The 25,556-nt window shown below is 34.6% G+C and overlaps 1 long non-coding RNA gene across 3 annotated transcripts; it reads left to right on the top strand.

Moving 5' to 3' along the window:
- Positions 1-1,537: 1,537 nt before the first annotated feature.
- Positions 1,538-23,674, top strand: LOC122606075. 3 transcript variants are annotated; one of them, XR_006324798.1, is made up of 4 exons: positions 1,538-1,863; positions 2,199-2,263; positions 15,991-16,041; positions 23,601-23,674. It is a non-coding gene; the product is annotated as an uncharacterized LOC122606075 (long non-coding RNA). The 3 variants fall into 3 exon arrangements; XR_006324800.1 differs by lacking the exons at positions 15,991-16,041; positions 23,601-23,674 and having other exon boundaries at positions 1,538-1,802; positions 2,199-2,640; XR_006324799.1 differs by lacking the exons at positions 15,991-16,041; positions 23,601-23,674 and having other exon boundaries at positions 2,199-2,640.
- Positions 23,675-25,556: the final 1,882 nt, after the last annotated feature.

Genomic DNA, 25,556 nt, shown 5'->3' with positions numbered 1-25,556 from the left:
AATGGATCATTATGGGATTTTGTATTTCCTATTAATAGTTCATCTTTTGAATCCATTAGGTTTGTCTTTAACCAAAAGTATTTATTTACAAATTAACTATTAATAACAAAAATATTTTTTCTTTTACAAACAAATTATTGAACTAAAACAAATCCAAATGGAAATTCTATAAGCTCGTGTGGACAAACTTAGCCGAAGAGTACCAGCAAGCAAGAGCCTAACTTTTACAAGAATTTCTCATAAACCATTTCTAAACATTAATAAAAGAGTAAAAAAAGTGAGCAAATCAGAGAGTGGAAAATACCAATTCAATCTCATTCAATTTCAAATGTTGTACTACCAAAGAGCACATGGTCAAATATGAAAAGGTAATTAAACGTGGTCAAACAAATTAACTCACGACATTTACCCAAAATATCGGGGTTTTTTTCCCCTGAACGGCTAAACCTAAAAGTATACCCGAAAAGTTCTCTCCAAACTATCTTCCAAATTCTCGCAAATGAGAATTGAGAAGCACAAAATAGTATGATCTTATTTTTATTTGTTAGTAGACTTTTTATTATGTTTGAAGACTTTTATTTGGTTCAACTTTGAAAATTAATAAAGATTTCAACTTAAAAAACCTCAATCAATTCAATAATCGCTAAATAATTAACGATATATATATTATAATGCTGATAGTGGAAATACATATATACATATTGTACCACATTTTGTTAAATCTATGTATCTAATTTAGTTAATTAATATCAAATGTACGTTGATATAATATTTTTTTTTCCTAACAGAAAAGTTTTATCACATGGGGGTTATACAACTATATATACAATAGTAGAAAAAAAAAGAGGGTACAAAGCCAAATATAACATGAGGAAGTTTCGTTGAAGCCATATACAGATATACTGCAGTCAACTAGTAACAAAAACTTTCAATTCAAAGGATAGAATAGAGTTGACTTATTTTCCATCGCTTGGAAAATACATTTCTACGTACCATTGTGGCATACGCGCGTCCTTCTTTAATTTCATTTCATTTCATTTTACTTTTTAATAAATAAAGTTATACACTACTATATTTTAAATTAAGTTATAAATTATATGAATACTATTAATATAATTTGCAATGCACTATAGTATTACCGGGGGTATTGCCCCCGACAAACCAATGATATATGTATGAAATGTTAATAGTTTCCAATCTAAAGCGTGGCCCAATTAAATGATGCCCTCAGCCCAATTTTACGGTGTCGTCTTTGCTTTGAGAATAAACTAGGAGAAATTATCACAAATCGTCCCTGTGGTTTGCTCGGTTTGTTCGATTCATATTTTTGTCCCTGTGCTTTTTTTTTTATCATTAGGTGTCCCTATACTTTTCATTTTTATTGTCAGACGTCCCTGCCACTAACATCCTTCAAAAAAGCTCCGTTAAACCCCTCACGTGCATATCACGTGAGGGTATTTTTGTCACCTTTATAATCACGATTATTTAATTAATGATAATTATCTTCTATCCATTACCTATCTATATTTAAAAATATATAATAAAAATATAGATCTGAGTATTGAAGCTTTTAATCAATTAACCACCACCATATTTTTTCAAACACCCATTTTCAGATCTGAGTACACCTACTTCATAGCTGAGTTCACCTACAAAATCAAAATGATAAGATAATGTTAGAATTTATTGTTTGTTTAAATCTCATTCCAAAACCACATCTAATATTCACAAGTGAAACCAAGGTCTTGTTTGGCTGCTGCGTAAGGAAAGTACCAATCATATGCGAAGTCAGCGGCGACTCAGTGAGTCGGGTTATCTTTTTTAGTTAGAAAAATGATACACATACTTACATAGCTTGATTTAGTAAGCCTACTGTTAATATATGCTCTTAATTTTTAATCTGCTATGTCTTAATATTTATCATTTTGAACATGTATTCTTTATAAGATTTTTAGACATGTATTTACGCCTAATAAAATTATCACATTTGTTAGTTTTCTTTTGGTCAACATGCTCAATTGCTTCACTTGTTCATTCACAATGAATATGTCGACTTGTTACTCTATTGTCCTATGTTTTTTCCCCCAAATGTGTGAGATTCATTTGTTTGATGATAAAGTAATTAATATAATTAAGATTAAATAGTGAGTAACATATTTTGTAACAGACTGACAAATTAAGTTTTGTTTTGTATATAGCAAAACATGATGGTGATGGCTGAGAAAAGGAACAAGAAAGAGGAGGAAGAAGAAGAGTATTTTGTGTAAGTATGAGTTTATATCATTATCACAAATAGTCCTTGTGGTTACGAATGGACGATTATACCCTCATGTGCAATGCACATGAGGGGTTTAACGGAGGAAAAATGACGGCTGTTAGTGGCAGGGACGACTAGCAATGAAACTAAAAAGTATAAGGATACTTAATGATAAAAAAAAAGCACAGGGACAAAAATGCGAATCGAACTAACCACAAGAACGATTTGTGACAATTTTTCATAAACTAGTAAAAGGGGATAAATGTTGAATTTATATGGCAGCTTGTACACAATAGAATGTGGGACATAAATGAATTCATCCGTCTTTCTACTTTTTTTAGACCGAGGTTTACAAATATATACGAGTATGTTTTAGAAACAAATATATACGAGTACGTTTTTTCTAATTATCAGGATGTAGCTAGTAATTAAATCAAAAATATTTATTTTTTTGGGTTATTGGCAAGTTAGAACCTTTTTAAATCAAAGAATGATATGAAATATTCAAAACTCTTTTGTGGATTAAAATATGAAAAATGAACTATGTAACTTAATAATCAAATGTTGTAGTACTAATTTAAGTATTGCTAGAAATTAGATGTAATTCACTTTCACACATAGTATATATTTCAGTTTTGTTTTCTCAACTATATATATATATCCTAATATTAATTTTTAATATATTTATCTCAAACTTATTGTAATTAGGAGACGGTTATGTAAAATATGAAGTTTTGAGTCTGATATTATTGTTATGGATTTTTTTGTTATATTAACTCTTTATTATTTTTGTTTAGAATTGTAGAATTATTGATTACTTGTCTAAATTCTATATGACGTGTTTTCTAATAATATAATCAAAATAATAAGCTATCTTTGTTATATTAACGGTTTTTCCCTGCTATTAATAATGTGTTTAGTTGATAGGTGTATTGCCATTTGGTTATGAATTTTTTTTTTTACCCCCGCTAAGTCAAATTACTAGATCCGTCTATGCTATTAATAACATATAATATATATAATTCTTTCAAGAACAATAAGAAATATTAAATTCTATATTAAATAACATCTTAATAACTTTTTTAATACTGGATGTATGGTCGTGTGATATGACATTGTGATGGTGGCGGTGACGAAGAATGATGGCAGCGACGGTAGCAGTATAGTTATTAGGAGGAGAGATGAATATTCACTATTAAAAGTAGTATTATATAACGGGAGGAGATTACCTGAAGTTTTTTTCAACTTGAGAGGTTAATTCGGAAAATCTTGACCCTCGGATTAAATCAAAAGTTAAGATTCAAAGATAATATTTGAATTTTGGCCCTTAACTTTAATCGAAAGGTCAAGATTTTCTTAACATAGTAGTCATGTTAGGAAACTGGAGAATCTCATTCCTTTACAATCTCTACTGCATATAAAATATTGTGCGGAGATTGTCTAGTCATCATGGTACAGAGACATGAAGAGACTAATAAAAATATAAAATCATTAATTTGACAAATGGTTAGTTGTACCGGTGTGTGGTTGTCCGTCGGTGACTTTGAATATATTGTACGGTTTACTGCATGAAAAAAGGACCGAAAGCGTGTGTGTTGAGATCATTGCACGTGTGAGTGTGGGAGTTTATTGGTTGGATTTTGGTCAATAAACAAATATCCAGCATGTCAACTTTAAAAAACTTTTAAGTTTGACAGAGTGTACTTACTTACTTACGGAGTATCCGGATATAGCCGGTGGTCGGTGACTAGCTAGGCACCACCGTTTTTGGATTCTGTGTGCTTCCACCCCCGACAATTTTTCTCTGTGCACCCATATCTAATCTTTGATCCTCTCTATGTCTTGGAATGTTGAATGATTGTAACAAAATAAACAATTATATAGTGGGCTCGTTTATTTTTTTAATATCTAAATAGTACTTGTTTGATTACATTTTGTGAGTTTCAAAATTTTGTTCATTAACAAACTTACTTTGCACATGATAACAATGGTGTATCGAGAATTCGAGATTTAGACAGTTTTGAATTGGAGTTCAATTAGGTCGAATTTGAGATTAGTTCTAACTTTAATTATTTAATTAATCTTATGAAAAAACTGTAATTGGTTTGACTAGTTAGAAAACTCATTAATTCATTTAGAGTCAAATGATCTAGTCGAAACTAGACAATTACACGCGCGATACGGTGGTAATGGTGGGTGATGGAAGAGACGGGTAGAGATGGTGGCGACTTTTTGTGACGGCAAGTAGTGTAGATTATTAATGTAAAACATGTAATGTAGTATTTTATGAATTATGTGATATATATTGTAATTATATTAGTAGGGACATTTATGATATTTAGAAAGTAGAAAGGTTGAAATGAAGAAAGGGAATTTGTTTTATATATTAGGGTGGCGGAGTACCTAGCCACCCCTCTCCATCTTCCCTGATTTTTCAATAGGTACATGTCCGTTCCCGAATTGTAGGAAATACCTCCCTACCCCGCCTTCTCACCCTTTTCTATTTAATTTACTTTCTATTTATTTTTAATCAACTAATAATTAAAACTTTTATTTAATAAATTAAAAATACAACTAAAAAACATAAACTTTTATTAAAACACATAAATAACTAAAACATAAACTACTTAAACATATAAACTAGGGCATCGACCATCCGTATCTCGCATAAATCTCGCATTTCTCCACCAATATAAACTACTTAAACATATAAACTAGGGCCCGGTGAGGTGATCGTGTGACCTGATGACGAAGTCCATATCGTTCTGCCGCTGTTGACTTTGGATCATACGTGTCATCTCCTCCTCCCGTACTTTCCTAGCCTCCTCCACCGGCATATAGCTATCTATCATTGCCTTCTGAATCTGAAGCTTCTCCTGCTGAGCTCGCTTTTTATCCTCATTGTCGCATTTCAACTTGACGACCATCTTCAAGAATTCTTCTGATATGGCGGAGGCGGATGTAGTCGGCTTCTTACCTCCAAGGTAAGAACTTCCACACATTTCGGCCCATTTCTCAATGCCACGCCTCTACATGTGAAAACACGGACTTGTTATTGTATTCTACATGTACAATGCCACGACCACTTTAAACATATCTTAGTCGTTTTGACCACTCAACATCTTACTCTTCTTAATTACATTGTAAATACCACAAAACCCCAAAAATTTATGTTTCAAATCCTTCCATTTCGACCGAATCACTTCCGGGGTACGGCCTGAATCACGCTTCAAGTGTTTTTCCATCACAAACTTGTAAACAATGCTAAAATGTATAGTGAACCTTTGAGGTGAAAAGGAAAGTAGGTATTTAGAGAGAAAATAGGTATTAGAACATGGAATAATTAAATGGTCAAAAGGTTAGTTTCATTGCATATGGAGGGGTTTATATAGGCAAACTAATTGCTATAAAACCCCTCCTTAATTACAAACAAGTACATGGATAATTACAAGACAAACTCTTAAACAAAACATAATGAAAACAAAGGACAATACTAAAGCATATTTACAAAACAAGCACTACATAAATATAAAGTTAACAATCTCTCCCATAGTGCTGTTTTGTAAACGATCATTGGTGAGCTCTTTTCTTCTTTCTTTGCCTTCTGTTTCTTTTCTTTGTAAACGATTAGGGTTTGTCTTGAGTGGCAGCTTGAGATTTGAAAACTCGTTTCTCGTACTTATGTTTTGACTCTTTCCAAAACTTCTTTGGCACAAAGTGGTATTTTGGATCCTCAGGGCGATTTGGTGGCTTGATAATGTTGTCAGCAAAGTTAACTGGAGGCATATTATGAATTCCTTGCTCATTGTTTGGTGAATATCTGACCCAGGTGCCTTCTGGAACGTGAATGACCCCTTTTTGTTCCTTTTGTAGTCTGGCCGCTAAGATTCATCTTGATCTTTCTCTGTGATCCATCCTTGATTTGATTTTTCGAATCACCTTGGTCATCCTCCCTTTTTCCTTCTCTGTTTCTTCAAACTCATGAAGGCTTTCAAACACGGCCAAACATTGTTTCAACGTTCCATCAGAATACTTGGCAAGTTCGTCAAGCCGTATAAAAATCTTATGACCTTGATCGTTTTCAAATACAAAACCTCTTGGGTTGTCAAACACTGCTCCGTTGCTGAAGTTTTCTAAATTGATGCCCCTGATTCTTTGATTTGGTACGGTGAGATTAACTTTCTTTCTCCTTTTCTTAATGGCCAGTTGGAAGCCTTTTTGGGTTTGGCTAAGAATGTGACTATCCATATACCTTTTTTCTGCATAATAGGCCTCTTGTTTCTCTGGATCAGGCTGAATAAGCTTTCGAGCAAAATGATGAAGAAGGAAGATAAGATCATCGGCAGAAAGAAAGTTGAAGCGAGCTTCCCCAAACATATATTGACGATCATCCTCATGTCGAACCACTAACCAGATCAAGCCAGGAGGTTTTGCAAATCTAGGGTCACGCCATTCTTTGAAGTGAACCCACAACATCAACAATCTTGAGTTCAAATTGATTCTTCCATTCTTTATTTGCTTCGATGTTTTTGGCAGTGACGAGATCTTTCAAATACTTTGCCCTATGAAGCTCTAGATCATATGCTCTACGAGCCCTCAATTCGTCAATGTCGATCTTTTTCAGCTCTTATTTTTCAGAGAAAATATGCGAATCTTTTTCTTCAATAAACTTAGTCAATCTGAACAAATGAGGATGAAGGGCAAGGTAATTGACTCTACTTCTTTTATTTGATCGAAAGCCTCCTTCGTTGATTTGTATGGGTGGAATTCTAGTGTGATCTTGAATTCGAGGATGATTGAGGTGATGAATGAGATGGTTAAAGTCCAGAAGGTTGAGTGAAGGTTTAGGTTGAGGAACTTTAGGGTAGTTATCAAAGCTTGGGGGAGGAAGATCATCATTATCGGAAGAATCATTCTCATCATTTGGGTCGATATCGTTGCCTCCAATATCAAAATCATAATCTTGTGTTTTATCATTCATATCTTCAATAATCACATAAGGGTCAATATTGAGTCCTCGAGATATAGCATCATCCCTAACAGCTGAGCCAAGTATAACCTCTGCATTAGCACTTGCTCCGATCACAGATTCAACAAGATTAACAACCTCAGTAATATCAACATTATCACTCATTTGTTCACCAGCATCTTGAGGTGCATCTCTAGATTGGGCTTCATCTCCGGCAGCTTCATTGCTTCCAACAATTTCTGTAGCAGCACTAGCCCTTACTTCAGTCGTCGCATCATCTCTGTTCTCCCCCTCGTGTTGATCCTGATCATCAGGGTCATCACGTATACGATGGACGACTGCTGCTTCTTTGCAAGTTTCTTCTAACTCAGCAATTCTTTTTAGTGCTGCCTCAAGTTGAGTGTCAGCAAGAAACTTTTCTTGTTCGACTTGTTTTTGGAGCAGAAGTTGATGTTGATGGTCAAATCGAGCCTGAAGAGTTGCAAGAATAGCTTTGTCAAAAGCATCGGCTTGATCATCGAGGGATATGATAGCTGCATATAAATCACCATAAATGGCATTGACATTGGAGCGAAGAGATGGAGTACGATGAGGAGATGAGTTTTGGGGATGACGGCTATGATGTGAGGAGGATGCGGGAGGTGACGAGTGTGGTGGTGATGTTTGAGGATTGGTTTGAGGAAGAAGACCAGCAGCTTCAAGATCCATAAAGATTTGTCTTTCTTCTGGATTAGCTTTAAGTCTAATGCCATCAGGATTTGGAGGAGGGCTAGCGGTTGATGATGATGATGGGGATGTGATTGGTGCTTTACCTTTATCAACAGGTGGACGGAGTACTTCGGTTGGTGACGATTGAGATGGAATGACAGGAACGGCTGACGTAAATGTCGTTTGCACACTTGTAGGCTCTAGTGGGTTTACAGTGTGGCCTGAATGGTGTTGACCACAAGGACTTCCCAATGATTTATGAAGCAAGTGCTCGACATTGGTTGTTTCAGAACTCATTGGCTCAACACAAGTGTCAAGCGCAATGTTCAGGATGGTGGGACTACTGGGTTCTCCAAGATTGCCCGTTGTGCCGGGAATTGTATCCTCAGCGCCTGTCATAGTAACATGAGCAGGACTTCCAGACACTCCTTGAGAAGGTGGAATCACCGACTCTCGGTCTGTTGATGCAGCATTCAAAGAATGTGCATGCTCAGAGATATGTGACCTAGGAGATCTAGACTCAATTGTGTTAGAAAATGAAAGTGGGAGAGAGGCAAAAGTCTCCGCAGCTTCAATATCGACATCCTCCGAGCGAGGAATTGATAGTGGACGTGGTTGGTGCCTGTGCAAAAATGAAACTGGATCCTGTAAAGAGAATCCAGAGTGGCGAGAAGGTGAATCATGCGAGGGTGGGGAAACCTCGGCTTCTAACCTAGTGGTGTCTTCCCGGCTAGTTGTTTCAACTGTCGGAGGGCCATCATTTTCTTTCTGCCATATTCCTAACCCTGACCTCTCATCCTCTCCATTTTATTTTTCAACCCCTCCCTTGGGACCACCTTGTACCTCCGGAGTTTCAAACACATCATCACGAAAAGGAATATCATCTTGAATATCGTCTTGATGTGAGGAAGTTTGTTCGTTATTAGATTCCTCTGGAATTGGTTGAAGAGGAGTGTTAAGTGTACATAGAATTTTGGAATTGGGGTTTGCCCAATGGTGGCGGAAGAAGGAGATGGTGATGAAAGAGTTTTGGAAGACGAAGATGAAGGAGTGAGAGGAGAAGGAGCAGTGAAAGTATATGAAGGTGTTTTTGATTTTGTTTTTGAGTGATGGCGAGATTTGTGTTTCTTTCTTTGTGGTGCAGAGGATTCCGGAATATCGGTAGCAGAAGAAGAAGGAATAGATAAGGTAGGTGCCGATTCATCTACCGACCCCTCTTTTCTTTTCTTAGACCTAATACCCTCACTAGGTGACCTATGCGGGCGTGGGGAAGGCACATCTCGGCGTTGAGCGGCCATACGCTCAGCTAAATACTCTCTGTAAATCCTGAGATCAGGATTATCAATGGGCACCTGGCAAAGCAGAGATTCAGAAATTGGCATAAAATTAATGTGAGCAATCCGGTTATTCGTATATACATGACGGAAACTTGAAATAAAGACACGTCTTGAAGCAGGAAAACGTTGGATGTTGTTGTGGTTTTTGACAAAATGTTGCATAATAACAGTCAAGAAACTGATAAATGCGATATATTTCTTGTTGGCAGTATTTTTACTGTTAACTTGTAGCCGAAGATGATCAAAAGCAATGGCAACAAAATCAAGATGGACATTGAAAGCGATTCCGAATAAATATGTGAGAGTGACCTTGGTGAAGTCATCTTGGCCTTTTTGAGATGGTGACAAGCAATTGTTGATGATGGAACAAAGAGTATGCCATAAAGGATGAAAATCCTTCTTTTTGATGTCCCTTAAAGTAGAGACTTCACCATTATAACCCAACTCGTGTACTCGATCAAGCATCTCAAGTGTTGGGGGAGTTTCAACAAAGCTTGTTTCTCCCGGTCTTGAATCAACAGATGGAAAGCGAAGAATTGTCCGGAAATCATCAAGATTGAATGTGAATTGCTGTGAAGCTCCATCTGTTGTTTGAAGAGAGAAACGGAAGAATGGACATGCTATTCCTCTTGCAGGAACATATTCGATTGTCCGCCACTTTTGAAATAGAAGTTCCTCTTCGATGCCTTCGGCGGAGATTGTGAAAATATTTATCAACGGATGATATGTAAGCATGACCGGGATGATGCCGAATGGACAAGTAAACGGTATCATAAGTCGAAGATTATTCGGCATGCATTCTGTGGCACCATCTTGAAGAAACTCCATTCTGAAATTAACAAGTATACGAATGGGAAGCATTGTTTCCAAGGTTAATTTATTCAGAAAACAATTAATCTTACACTGTTTTTCACAAAAGATGTAAAGGTAGTACAACAAGGCGTTCGATACCTTACATCTTAGGGAAAATCAATGTACGATTAACAGAGATTTATTTTGAAATCCAAACAAGTGAGTTATACAATTTGTTTCACAAGAGATGCGAAGACAGTACACGAAGGCGTTCAATGTCTTGCTTCTAAAGGAAACCGAATGTGTAACAAGTAAAAAAAAAGGTGTTTTGTGAAGAAATAAGGATGATTATACATAGTTGTTCACGAAATATGTAGAGGTAGTACAGCAAGGCGTTCGATACCTTACTTATTAAGGAAAACAGATGTATAATCAAGAGTATGTATATGCAAATAGGAGAAGCAACAAGAGTGTTTGTGGACCTAAAATGATTTATAAACATTAATTTGATCACAAATAGAATGATTCGAGGTCATACAGTTTTGTATATCAAAAAGTTGTTATTTATTTATTAATGTGACCAACAAAAATTTGAAAACAAGAATTGTTTATTCAACATATTTATAAAAATGATATTTGAGAAAGAAAACTTGGTACAAGATTTGAAAAGTTTGAACAACCAGTAAAAGTAGAGAAAAATTTGGCATAGTAATGTTTCATAAAATCGAGCTTTTAAGAACCAATACCGGTGTTTTAGTTACCGGTATTTTGCAAAGCATCAAGATATCAAGCCGAAACTTGATATCGATGCACTTGCGAAAACTGATATGGCATAAAGTGATTGCAAAGCAAGATAAGCACATATAAACATATAGATAAGATACGTAAACATGCAGAGCAAATACGACACATAAAACACACATATGGCAATAAAACATGAAGTAAAATAAAGAATTGAGATAGGAGAAATAAAATACCCGAATACGTAAATAAGATAAAAGATAATAACGGATCACGTAAACAAGAAATAATCACCCCTGAAAGATAAAACACAAATTCTAAGCATATTAAATAGAAAACCGGTAATAAAGCTATGAAAAATAGGAAAAACCGGTAATAAAGCATTAAAACGGAGAAAAACCGGTAATAGTGAATGGAAAAACCTGAAAGCCGGTTTTGGTGAATGGATGAACTAATACCGGGATTCTAAATCTTGAATGTTGTAATACCGGGATTTGTTTTTGATGAAAGAGTTTGGTAGAAGAAAGAACTAAAACCGGGATTTGGTGAGGAAAGCCGGTATTGACCGAGAGAATACCGGTTTTTGTGAAGGATTAAAATACTGAGAAAAATTTTGCGAAAAGGTCAAATGGCTTCAAAACCGGTTTATATAGCGGTCAAAACCGCTTTTTTTTTTAAATGGTAAAAATAAGGAAAAAGTTGGGAAACATATTTTCAAGGAGTTTATGGAAAAACGAATTGAAAGGGTTTAAGGAAAAGTTTTTGACAAGATAAAATATTATCGACAATCATTTCATGAAAAAGAGAACACAGATATATACAAACTCCCCTTAGGAACATGCATACAGATAAACAGATAGAAATCTACAGACTCCCCCTAGAATCATGCAATCTACCCTTGTTCTCCCCCTCAAACATTGCATGTAACAACACGTAAGCATACATCAATTGTTTGACCAAGAAAATAAACATAGATAGCATGTCAAGATGGCAATTAAACTTGAAGATTTAACATACCCAACTTGGTTTTCAAAAAATTAAACCTCTGTTCATCCAAGGGTTTAGTGAAAAGGTCCGCAAGTTGGTAGTCAGTAGGGACAAAGTAGAGTTCGATGTTACCTTTTTCGACGTGATCTTTTATGAAGTGGTACCTTACATCGATATGCTTTGTCTTTGTATGTTGAACGGGATTGTAAGAAATCGCAATTGCACTTTTGGAATCACAGTAGATCGGAATTCGTTCATACTTAAAACCATAGTCAGAGAGTTGAGTCTTTATCCACAGAACTTGAGAACAACAACTAGCAGCAGCGACATACTCAGCTTCAGGTGTTGAAGTAGAAACACAAGTTTGTTTCTTTGAAGACCACCCAACTAAGTTGTCACCAAGGAACTACACACTGCCAGAAGTGCTTTTGCGATCTAATTTACACCCTGCATGATTTGCATCTGAGAAAGCAGTTAATTCGAAACCGGTTTCCTTCGGGTACCATAAACCAAGGTTAATAGTGCCCTTAAGATACCGAAAGATACGTTTAACAGCTTGAGCATGACTTTCCATAGGGTTAGCTTGAAATCTAGCGCACATACATGTTGCAAACATAATATCCGGGCGACTAGCAGTTAGATACATTAAGGATCCTATCATACTGCGATACAATTTCTGGTTAAATGGTTTTCCATGTAAATCTTCATGAATTTTGGTACGAACTTCCATAGGTGTCCCAATTGGTTGACAGTGAGACATATCAAACTTTTTCAGCATGTCAATAATATATTTATTTTGACAAATAAAAATACCATTTGATAGTTGTTTGACTTGAAGACCAAGGAAAAATTTTAATTCACCCATCATACTCATTTCGAAATGTTTAACCATTAGAGCAGCAAAGTTTTTGCAGTATGTAGGATTAGTAGAACCGAATATGATGTCATCAACATAGATTTGGATCAACAGAATATCATTACCTTGCTTTTTAATAAACAAGGTGGTGTCAATGGTACCTTTGGAGAATTCAGATCTCAGAAGATAAGTAGAGAGAACATCATACCATGCACGAGGGGCTTGTTTTAGACCATAAAGAGCTTTATCTAATTTGTAGACATGATTCGGATGTTTTGGATCAACGAAGCCCTCAGGTTGCTCAACATAAACTTCTTCTTTCAAGATTCCATTGAGAAAGGTAGACTTGACATCCATTTGATATACTGTGAAGTTCTTGAAGGCAGCGCAGGCAAGAAATATACGAATGGCTTCAATTCTAGCAACAGGAGCAAATGTTTCATCATAATCCACACCATCTTGCTGAGAAAAACCTTTGGCTACAAGTCGAGCTTTGTTACGAGCAACAACACCACTTTCATCCTTCTTGTTTTTGAAGATCCACTTAGTCTTAATTAATTCTTTGTGAAAATACGGATTTGGAACCAATTTCCACACTTCAAGACGCTCAAATTGTGACAATTCATCTTGCATAGCTTTCACCCAATCTGGATCTTGTAACGCATCTTTGACGTTACCGGGTTCGACCATACTTAAGAAGTTGACAAATAAGCATTCGTTAGCGGAAGCAGCACGAGTGGTTGGACCAGCATTTGGATCCCCAATAATTTGACTAGGCGGATGAGGAAGCATGGAACGAGACCACTTTCGGGAGTGAGGAAGTGGTGCAGCCGGTGCATTGTCTTCATCAGAATTAGTAAAACCAGGAGAGTGTTGTTCAGTAATTTGCTCAAAAGTAGGTTCATCAGGTAGAATCATGGTTGCTTTTTCTTCAGATTCAGTGCCATTTGTTTGAGAGGATGCAAGAGGTGGAGAAGCCATTGTAGAGTCAGAAGAAGATGATGAGATTGTTGCAGGAGAATTTTCAATGGGTGGAGGAGTTAAAACAGGAGAAGTAGATGAAGGGGATGGATTTTGATTGATATTGGAACCAGAAATATCAGAAATAGATGGTGAAGGAATTGTTGGAGATGGATGATCATGATAGAATTCATCAAAAACAGTATCTAGCTCAGTGGACGTTGGAATTGGAAAGGATTTAATCAGAGGTGAAGTAGTTTTAGGAACGGAAGGTTGTGGACAAAGATGAACGGGATTTGAAGAGTTTGGTTCAAGAAGCATTCCTGAAAGTTCATCAAATTTGACATTCATACTTTCCTCAATTCGTTTGGTGCAACAGTTGTAAACACGATAAGCAATTGATTCCCTAGAATAACCAATAAAGTATGCTTCATCTCCTTTTGGTTCAAACTTTCTAAGATTATCATGATCATTTAGAACATAGCACACACAACCAAAGATATGGAAAAAGTTCACATTTGGCTTTCTTTTGTTGATGAATTCATATGGAGTTTTATCAAACTTCTTGTTGATGATCGATCTATTTTGAGTAAAGCATGCAGTAGCAATGGCTTCAGCCCACAAATTAGGAGGAAGACGGGAATGAGCAAGCATAGTTCTTGCGGCTTCAACAAGAGTATGATTACGACGTTCAACTACTCCATTTTGTTGAGGTGTACGCATAGCGGAGAATTGATGAGTGATACCTACTGAGGAAAAGAAAGTTTCAAGAGTAGCATTCTTGAATTTAGTACCATTGTCAGAACGAACAATACGAACAGTGGATTGAAGGTTAACTTCAGTTCGTTTTATGAAGTTGATGATGACTTGGGGAGCATCACTCTTTTCATGAAGAAAGTAAACCCAAGTATAACGAGAGTAGTCATCAACAATAACTAGAATGTAACGTTTTCTATGGATGCTCTGAACACGCATGGGACCACATAAATCCATGTGGAGAAGATGAAGAGGGGCTTCAGTGCTTAAGTGTTTCTTTGGATGGTGAGACGCTTTCTTAAGTTTACCAACGACACATGCTGAACAAACATGATTGGTGTCATATTTGAAGTCAGGTAGACCATCAACAAGCTGTTTGTCTACAAGAGCATTGATAGTATGAAAGTTAAGATGAGAAAGGAGTTTATGCCATAACCAAGATTGTTGTGCTGAGGCTTTTGATAGAAGACAAATCTCTGAAGAAGGTGAAGGAATGTTACGGTTGTCATCCCTAGACCCAGTGAGAATATCACTTCCGTATTCAGTCTGTACTTTTCACTCATATCTTTTGAAAAGAACTTGAAGGTCGTTGTCACATAATTGACCAACACTAAAGTGATTGTGGCCTAGACCTTCAACATATGAAACACATTTGATAGTGATTCCATTCTGAATAATGTCACCATAACCAAGTATAGGAGCAATATGATCATTTCCAAAACGAATTGTGCCCATAAACTTTTCAACAAAGTTCCGAAGTAGTGATTTATTGCCAGTCATGTGTCTGGAACATCCAGAGTCGATATACCAGACACAAATAAGAATTCCTGTCAAAACAGGAGGTATGGGTTTAGGTCCCCACTTAAATTGGGTCCATAAGTGGTTAGGCGATTATTATGAATGTAAATTAAGAAAACCGGAAGATATAGGATAATAGAAACAAAAACATGAACATAACATAAACTAAGATGCACATACAATATAACAAGCACACAACATATCCAATCATTTATTGAAAAGAAATGCACAGATAAACGAGTTCAAACAGAAAATACGAATTACAGACATAGTAAAAGGAAAATGTTTTTAGAAGGATGGAAATTAATCGGAGCTAGTCCTACAAGACTTGAAACTATCTAGAGAACTAGTCCTACGACAAATCCAAACTTGTTTCTCAGAAGATGACTTTTTATCAGACTTGACTCTCCTAGATGCATGCAAATGTCTATCTTTAGGAAGCCAAACACTTCGACAGTTTAAGCACAAGTCACCTGAAACATGAACAATTTTAGTATTAGAAGAAGACTGTTTGTGATTGTTCACTTTTGGTTTTCTGTGGGAGGTATTATTGACATATGACACTTGTTTCTTTGGAGTGGAAGAAAACCAACCATATTGATCTTGGTATCTAGTTATTCCTATAGCTTCATCTCTGAAAACTTTCAAAGTGCACCTAGGTGTGGGTAGAGATTGTTTAGGAGAACCAGAAAACTTTCGATCCTTGGGTTGTTTTTGGGAGATGGGTTAGTGGTCACGGTAAGAGTCTGGGGTTCATTTTTGTTCTTGCGGCTGTTAGTCAAAATCTTTGGACTGGTAATGATGATATTTTGTTTTGGTATCTTCTTAGGTAATGAAGCTGCTTTCGAGGGATGTGAGGATGAAGTCTTCTTCAAAGAAGGTTTGTTCTTCTTAACAAATTTATTTTCAAAATCCGGATCATAAGTATTATTTTCTTCCAAAAATTTGTTTAGATCAGGGATTTTAGAAAGATTAAGATCAAAACCGTTGTCCTTTGAATCAGAATCCACAGTCACACTAGGGACAGTAGTCTTCAGAGGACTGGAAGTCTCTTTGTATGAGGTTGATGCATTGCCATTTTGTAAAACGGGTTGTTGACTCATTAGTTCTTGAATGATTTTACAGTACCGCTTTTCTCTTGTTGCAAAAAGAGTCGATTTGATTTGAAATTCCTTTTTGACTTTTTCTAATGAGATGTTCAATGCATCAATTTCATCCAAATAGACTTGAGCATTTATTGGAGAGGTGGTTGAGTTGATGGAAGGGCATGGAGTATCGATAGATGACTTTGACTCATGTGATGAATTAGGCGGAGTTAAGTTGGACACAATTTTTGAAATTTGACATGTAAACAGCAACTTTGTTGCTTTTTCATTGTTGTTATCCACAAAAGCTTGAAGTATAATGTTCTTATACTCCATTTCCATCTTAAGTTTATTGAGTTCAGTGAGCAAATTCAGTTTTTGATTTCTTTCAAATTCATATTGTTTGGAAAAAGAGTTGAACTCGTTACAATAAGACTCGGTTTCCTCAGAAAACTTAAGTGGCTCAGTATCAAAGATATTTGGAAAAATGTGTTCAATCTTATCCACTGACATTTGTTCATCATAGTCTTCATCATACACACAATCAATGTTAGAAAAACAATCATCTTCTGTTTGGATGGCAACAGAGTTGGTCTTAATAGAATCCCAGTTGGGTTGCACAGATACATCCTCAATGTCACACACATCATTATTTAAAGAGCAATTGGTGGGATTCAAAATGACACACATCGGTTGACTAAGATCAGAACAGTCATAAACAACACTTGATGATCTATCAGGGACAGACTTGTTATGGTGATTTTGAAGCAAAAGAGCATTTATCACATCTTGTTTTTCATTTTGTGTTTGTTTCAAATCTTCTATTTGTTTTTCCAAAACACTTTGTGGAATATATGGTCGAACTGGAGCTGGTTTTGGAAAAGCGATTTCTTTTTCAGGTTTGGACTCACTTGTATGAACAACAGTTTGTTTTTCATTTAAGTCTTCACTTGAGTTTTCATCCAGTTCGATAATAGTAACAGAGTGTTTCTTGATTTTAGGACAGAGTGGAAGATTAAACAAATCATATGAATCATTGATATGATCATAGTTAATTTTGATTTCACATTTGGATAACTGTTCTTCAGTATCATAATCATCATAACTAGGTCGAACAAATTGACTGAGCAAACCATATCGCATCATGTTTGCATCATATAGGGGTGGTACAATAAGCTGACCTGTGAGTAAGTTCTTTGGATCTTCAAATCCTAACCCTTTAGTGAAATCATCAAAATCTCTTGGGTTGTTCAAAAAGATTTGCTTGTTGGATTGATCAATTATATAAACCTTAACTTTATAAAACTTGATTTCATCAGTGAGTTCATCAATTTTCCTTTCAAGTTTTTGGTTCTGAGAATCTTTGATGCAACATGCATGATTTAAATCAGAAATTTGATTTTGTAATTCTTTCACAGAATGGTTGGATTCGTTGAACTTAGAATGAAGAGCTTCAAGATCTTCGTCCAAAGCATTTGCTCTAAACATTTCATTTGACTGTGCAATTTTTAATTCTTTGATGTTTTTGTTTAGTTCAATTACTTTGAGCTCAAGTTCTTGATTAGTAAGATGTAATTCAGAAGAAGCAGTAAAAGAAACCGATGCATTACTGGTTGAAAGATCTTTAAAGTTCTTTTGAAGATTTTGAAACTCGTTTTGAATATCAGTTAAAGAGTTTTCTTTTTCTTGTAAAGCATTGGTTAAGGTTGCTACTTCTTCTTTTAGAGAGGTATTTGTGAGAGCAGTTTGTTCACATTCATGCTTTAATTGTTCTAAAGCACGTTTTGGAAATTTGCATACCTCATCATCATCAGTCTCAGATTTGTTATCTTCATCATCCAGCTCATTGGAACGCTTGATCTTAGTCATGAAGCACACATTAGCAACAAGTTCTTCAGTTTCTTCATCAGAGAGATGTAGCCATTTATCATCTTCAGCAAGAAGAGCGATACCACTTTCTTGTTGCTTCACTAGCATGAGTTTGTTTTGATAGTAGGTCGAGTTCTTTTGACGAGGCTTGGTACAATTGATTGCTAGATGACCAGTTTGTCCACAGTTGTAGCATTTCCTTTCTTTAGGTTTCCTTTCAACAACTTTCTTCTCAAGTGATCTTGGAGTTTCAATCTTCTTTTCACCAGTTGTGCTTCCCGGATAATAATCAAATTTGGGAGCATGGTTGTTCTTGACATAAGATGAAACAGAAGAAGTTCGAAGCTGATTATTGGTCGACCTCCTTGTCATATACTTTTTCTTGAAGGATCGGGTGAAATAAGCAAGGTCTCTGCACATCTCTTTTTCTTTGTCATCCATGTCGGGTTCGATGAGGTCATTATTACCAAATTCAGGAAAGGTGTCTTCAACATTTGAGTTCATGGAGAGATATGACATTCTGTTGGCTACAAGAGCAAGGGGATCAGAAGAGGGACTTTCTTGAAGTTTTGCTTGTTGTTTCAGGACAGCTTTTTCATTTAATCTCAACTTCTCATAGAGATTGTGAATGCTCAGCTTGTTGAAGTCTGGTTGAACATTTATCTGTGTGCCATATGGTTCCCAGACTTTTTCTAAGCATCGGAGAAACTTTACATTGAGCTCAATCTCTGTTTTGTTCACCTTCTCTTTCCTCAAATCATTGATCACATTGCAGAATCGATCATATGTTTTCACCAATGGTTCCCCCTTCTCTTGTTTGAAAGTCTCATATTGATCAATCACATACGAGAGTCGAATGGTTGTGGAGATCTCTGACCCTTGAAATTGTTTTTCAAGTTCATTCCATATTTCTTTCCCAGTGGTATATGAGTCAACATTTCTATAGATTTCATTTGGAAGAGCAAAGTACAGATAGGTAATAGCAAGATCATCTGCTTGTGATCGGTTTCTCTGTGTGGTATTCCAACTTTCAGGTGGTACAAGTTCTTTTGTTACGGGATTTTTGTGAACAGCAAGTCCTTCTTTGAGAGATGTTTTTAAATGAGCACCATGAGGTTGTTTAGCAACCCAGTTCAGAAAACGGTTTCTCCATTGGGGATAACAATCACGATAAAGAACCGGAGGACGAGAGTCAGAACCGATTATTAAAGAGTCTTGAGTTTTTGGTGTAAACCAGGTATTAAAGCATTCAAAACACAATCACAATCAGCAAACCTTTACTATTACCGGTATTCAGTAATGAGTGTAACGATTTGGAAAGTGAGATAATAGAAGAACAAATACTGGGCTTGGGGTAAACCAGGTATTAGAACATATAAAGTATTATTGAAGAACAGATACCGGTATTCTGAAGGATACAGAAAAAACCGGTTTTCTGAAAACAAAATTAAGGGAATATCGAATATTAATTATTTATGAATGAGATAACAAATACCGGTTTTGGTGTAAACCAGGTATTTTTATTAAAAGGGTAAATTACAAAAATCATACCTGAGGTTTGTTCGAAACTACGCTGGTCATACCTACAATTTAAAAATTACGCGAGACATACCCATCGTTGTCAAAAACTTACATTGACCATACCTATCGCTGACGGTCGTCTATTTGATCGTTAAGTCAAGTCACGTGTGGTGCATGTGAGGTATCAAAATCGTAATTTTGTGTATACTTCAGGTATCATCTTTGTAATTTATCTTAATAAAAAAATTATAATATTTATAGTTATATTTCATTTATTCAAGTGGGTAGATATTCTATATTGATATTCACACACACACATAACTATTTCAAATTTAAAAAATAAAAAATTTATAAAAGGATGTCATCAAACGTCACAGGTTTAGGCGTATAAATTCTAAAGTTAGCCTAACGACTAACTCTGGAACTCCAAACCTAAAATGCTACAGATTGCTAATTTGGGGTATATTCTAAACCGTGACGAATCTTCAACTTTATTTTACCCCTTTTAGGGGGTGACAAAAACCATAAGAAAAAATTATATTGTTTTTTAAAACGCTTTTCGTTTTGTATCTTTTTAAATAGGTTTCTATTAAAAAAAATAAATCATAAAAAGTAAAATAACACAAATATATAATAATAATAATAATAATAATAATAATAATAATAATAATATAATTGAAAACTTTAGTGGTTTTCAAGGTTTTCATCCGTGTTATATATATATTATACACATATAAAAAATAATAATGACATATGCATTCTTGCATTAATTATTTTTCTCAGTACATTTCTCTTAAAAAAAACTATTTTTTCATAATAAATCTAATCTTTTTTTAATATCTACCCAACTTAATAATTGAAGTGTAAATAAATCTCTAAAATTCTTAATAATTTTTTATTAGGGTAAATTACACAAATAATACCTGAAGTATATACGAAATTACAATTTTGATACCTCACATGGACGACATGTGGCTTGACTTAACGACCAAATAGACGACCGTCGGCGATAGGTATGATTAGTGTAAGTTTTTGACAACGATAGGTATGTCTCACATAATTTTTAAATTGTAGGTATGACGAGTGTAGTTTCGAACAAACCTCATGTATGATTATTGTAATTTACCCTTATTAAAATTAAAAGTTCTTGAGACAAGTAAAACCTGTATGGAAACCCGGTTTTAGTACGTGCAAGGCCAGACAGAAACCCGGTATTAGAAATGTGAAACAAAACCGTGATGAATCCCGGTTTTTGGAACAGAAACATAAAAACTTGATTTCAAGACATTGTGATTAGAGATAGGAATTGATACTTTATAGGTGATGTATTGGGATGATAATGAGATGATTAACACAAGAAATTCGATTAATTTAACATGGTAAAGAGGAAAAGATTGAGGATTTCGGAAAGGAAATAAAAACACAAGTTAGCACAAGGATGAACAAAATTAAGCCATGGATCTCTCACACGTTGTGATTTTGCTCTGATACCAAGTGTAAACAATGCTAAAATGTGTAGTGAACCTTTGAGGTGAAAAGGAAAGTAGGTATTTAGAGAGAAAGTAGGTATTAGAACATGGAATAATTAAATGGTCAAAAGGTTAGTTTCATTGCATGTGGAGAGGTTTATATAGACAAACTAATTGCTATAAAACCCCTCCTTAATTACAAACAAGTACATGGATAATTACAAGACAAACCCTTAAACAAAACATAATGAAAACAAAAGACAATACTAAAGCATATTTACAAAACAAGCACTACATAAATATAAAGTTAACAAAACTTCACCTTTTTCCAAAACGATCTGGTCGTTTGGGCGTTTCTGCTATATGGATCCTAATAGTGACTTGGAAGAACATAATTGGGATTATTGCCTAATATAGCGGCTATCTATCATTATTGACCATAATAATAGTAGATATTATATATCTTTCACTTATTATCAAAAGTAACTATATGTAAACGGAGATATATAACTATAATAACTCTTAATCTCTAGTCAAAATTTATTTTATAAACCGAAAGTTAGTTACTGCTAAAAAAATATTATGGACTGGCTGGAAATTGGTAGGCGTTGAACCGAATTACACGTGAAGGGTATAGAAAAGTATGAAATACAACTGTGAAGGGGACATTAGATATGTATTTGTTCAATTTCATAATTAAAAAATCATGTTATGGGAGAAAATAAGATCAACAACTTGACCATCTTTTGGCACGCCATTGGGATTTTCTAGATGTTAATTTGGATGATAAAATAAAAGTAATGCTTTAGCAAAGATTTATCATATATCAAGTAGAAATTTAGAGTAATGAGTTAAGAATTTTATGAATTTAGATAATTTGATCAAAGTTTGTTGTTGTTTTATACTATGACCGATTTAACCGGTTTTCTGATATATTGCTAATTTGATAATATTGAAAGATAGGTTCTATTGTAATTTTAATGAATGGTTTCTAGATTTGATAATCCGACTGAAATTCATTGCTATTTTATTATGCAACAATAATTTTACTACTTTTACTTGATTAAGTTAACAACATTATTACAATTTACAATTTGTTGGCCTACATACAACCAGGATTTATTTGTTTAGACCTTGATAATTAAACTCCTGAATTCTTGATTCTAACTCGGAATATCTCATACTAGAGTTCTCAAGCTCAAATTTGTTAGAGCAAGCTCAAATTTCTTTGAGCTAGCTTGAACACTTTTCGACCCGTTTTCAGGTACCCATGGATTATCCATTTAAAAGATAAATACACATTCTGTTTCCATTTATCTTAAAAATGCAAATATACGTCTATTCAGTGTATGTCTATAATCCAAGTTCTTTCCTTTCTCGAGTTGTGAGAATTAGCATGATTGTCCCTTTTTTTTTTTAGTTATCTATGCTTTTGGACTGAGTAATGAATGATGCGTTTTCTTTTATAGTAATACCTCATTAAACATGTTTTAAAATGTTGCCTGATGTAAAACACATTTTGTTTCATATCTTACTTGTTATTTTGTCACTAATATTTAATATTTTTTTATAAGGATACCATATTGTATTATATATTGACTAATCTAAGTTAGCATTTTCCTTTTAGCTTCGTCCGTTATGTGAATTTAAGTATTTAACTATTTATCATAACTTTGGATGTTTATTGTCTCACTTCAATAATTTATAGTTTACACAAAGATGTTGAGATTGACTTTTCCAACGGACAATAATGTTCACATTGATGTTCTAAATTTATTCAATTTATATGTCAATATATTCATATCTACTCCTTCTTTTCGTTGTTTTGGTCATTTTTCAACTCAATATTGGCATGCCTACATTAGCCATGGGTGGTTTAAGCGTGGGGCATTTGGTAGTGTTATATCGGAGCCTGAACTTTAAACTAATATGTTAAATGAAATCTCACTTAAAAAAAAATTCCATTTATTCACACTTGCTTGTAACAAGTGTGAAGAAATTTCTTAATTTTGTTCACACTTAAAAAAGTATAAAAAGTATTCACCTATAAAAGTGTGAAAAAATTTAAAAAATTATAAGTTTTTCATACTTTTAAATGTGTAAAAGTATATTAATGATTCACACTTAGAAGTGTGAGGATTAATTTTTGTAACACTAAATTTCTTCACACAAGAGAAGTATGAATAATTTAGGTGTTACAATTTACCATTCACACTTTTAAATATGAAAATGTTGGACATTTATTCACACTTTTGGGTGTGAACTTTTTCTTCCACATATATAAGTGTGAAAAAATTGTAAATTCTAAAATTTCTTCACACTTTAAAATGTGTATACTTTTTAAACATTTTTAAGTGTGAACAAATTAAGAAGTTTTTTCACACTTGTTTAAAGCAAGTGTGAGTAAATAACATTTTTGTTGTAGTGTCTGTATTTTTTACAATCAATTATAGGCATTTTGATCTAGTGGTTAATTGCTTATTTTTATTGTTTAGGTTGTCAAATCAAATTCGTTATGACTAGCTAACCTGGAGCGAGGTCTTTTATTTTTCTGCCTTATAGCCGCCCCTGGTATTACCATTACCAATTACAGAATAACATATATCTATTGGTTTAAAGGGAAGGGATTCCCTCAAGTTGTTTTCAACTTGATAGATCAAGTTGGAAACATCTTAGCCCTTGGATGAAAATTAAGGGTCAAGATTCAAAGTTAATCTTTGAATCTTGACCTTTAATTTTAATCCAAGAGTTAAGAACTATCTAACATGACTAGTCATGTTAGACAACTTGAAGGAATTTCTCCCTAGTTTATATTGGTTTGCCAACTCATGGCTTCATGGATCTATATGTTAATGCAAGTCTCTTGTGTTCTTTATAACTTTTTCCAAGTCTTTTAAAATGATTTGTTCTCTAGCTATTTAATATAAGTGACTTTCATTAAGTCTTCTCTGTAGAATAAAAGTAAGAAGAAAACAAAAGAAGAAACTTCATTGCACTAAAAAGAAAACTTTGCTTTCGGACATCTTCATTAATTCTAGTCTTTATGTTTGTATACATTTGTAAAGAGTAATGACCACCTATATATAGTTGATTAGATTATACAAGAATACGATTTGTCGAGATTTTATATTTGGAATGACATACACATCTTAATGGACCACAACTTTAATATGACATCATTGGTAATATTGTCAAGTACTCTTGAACGTTGACCTACCAAGTAACAACGATGCGATTTTATGAACCTTCTTAAGTCGAGCACAATTGTATTTAGGACGCCCTTGCTTGTATTTACTAGTTCGCCACTATGCATTGTTTACTTGACAAAGAATAACATTGATTTTATGAATGTATGGTGAATCATAATTGTGTACTACTACTATTGGTTCTTAATGATTTAAAATTGAGTATCGTCGTTGTAATTATTGTTGTTGTAGCAAATTTTTTCGTTTTTTGAAAACTGGTTATGAAAACCGGCTCATAGTCGGTTCTCTTCTAATAACGTTGGCAAATACATGACCCACTCAGAAGTTGGCAAATACATATCATTGACTTTGTTGTATATCATCAAACCAATCAAAACCAAATCTTATAAGCATAGTAATGATATCCAAAAATTGTACTCCTAAAATGGAAGGCTTTACTTATTTGAGATTTTGAAAGTTGTACTTTCGGAACAACTTCTTTTGCCCAATAACGGTCAAACTTGGACAGTTTGTAGCATGCTAGTCTCATTTCATCTACCATATATAATGATTGGTCGAATTGAAATTTGTGGCATAAATAGTGAGGAGAAACCCTAAGGGCTTTCGATAGGGTGTATTAAATAGTTGTATATTTACTATAAAATTCAGGGGTTAGCTTTTGATATGAAAACGTACAACATTTTTATGCATGTTAAGTGAAGCCCTAAGGGCTTTATTTACCATTTTCCATAAAACAAATAACTTTCGTTTAACATGTTAAGTTTCAACATTTCATCAAAACCAAATTAAATCAATAATCTACATTACTCGCCGTCACCACCGTCAATCTCCGCCGTCACTGCCACCATCAATCTCCGCCGCCACCGCCGCTCGCCACCACAACTACCGTCACCACCACTACCGCCGCCATTACATCACTACCACCGCCTTAACCTCCACCACTGCCGTAACGTGAGGGTACCGTTTTATTTTGATAAAGAAAACAAATACTAGCATGATGCAAGTTAATACGAAAAACATATATGGACCGATCAATAACGAGAATAAGAAGAGAGCTCTAACGTTGCTATAAAAGAGAGAATCAGTAAATTCACGACAACTAAAAAAAAAAAATAGAAAAAGATATCACAATAATCAAGAAATAAAAATGATCTCTTATGAGCCAAACCAAACACCAGTTGCATGAAACTACAAATGCAAAACGATCTAACCGACATTTGAATTTTTCGATCTCCCGCAAATGAT

This window comes from Erigeron canadensis, chromosome 6 (assembly GCF_010389155.1).
Source record: "Erigeron canadensis isolate Cc75 chromosome 6, C_canadensis_v1, whole genome shotgun sequence".
NCBI classification, from domain to species: Eukaryota; Viridiplantae; Streptophyta; class Magnoliopsida; order Asterales; family Asteraceae; genus Erigeron; species Erigeron canadensis.
This window is presented reverse-complemented; position numbering and strand designations above follow the sequence as displayed.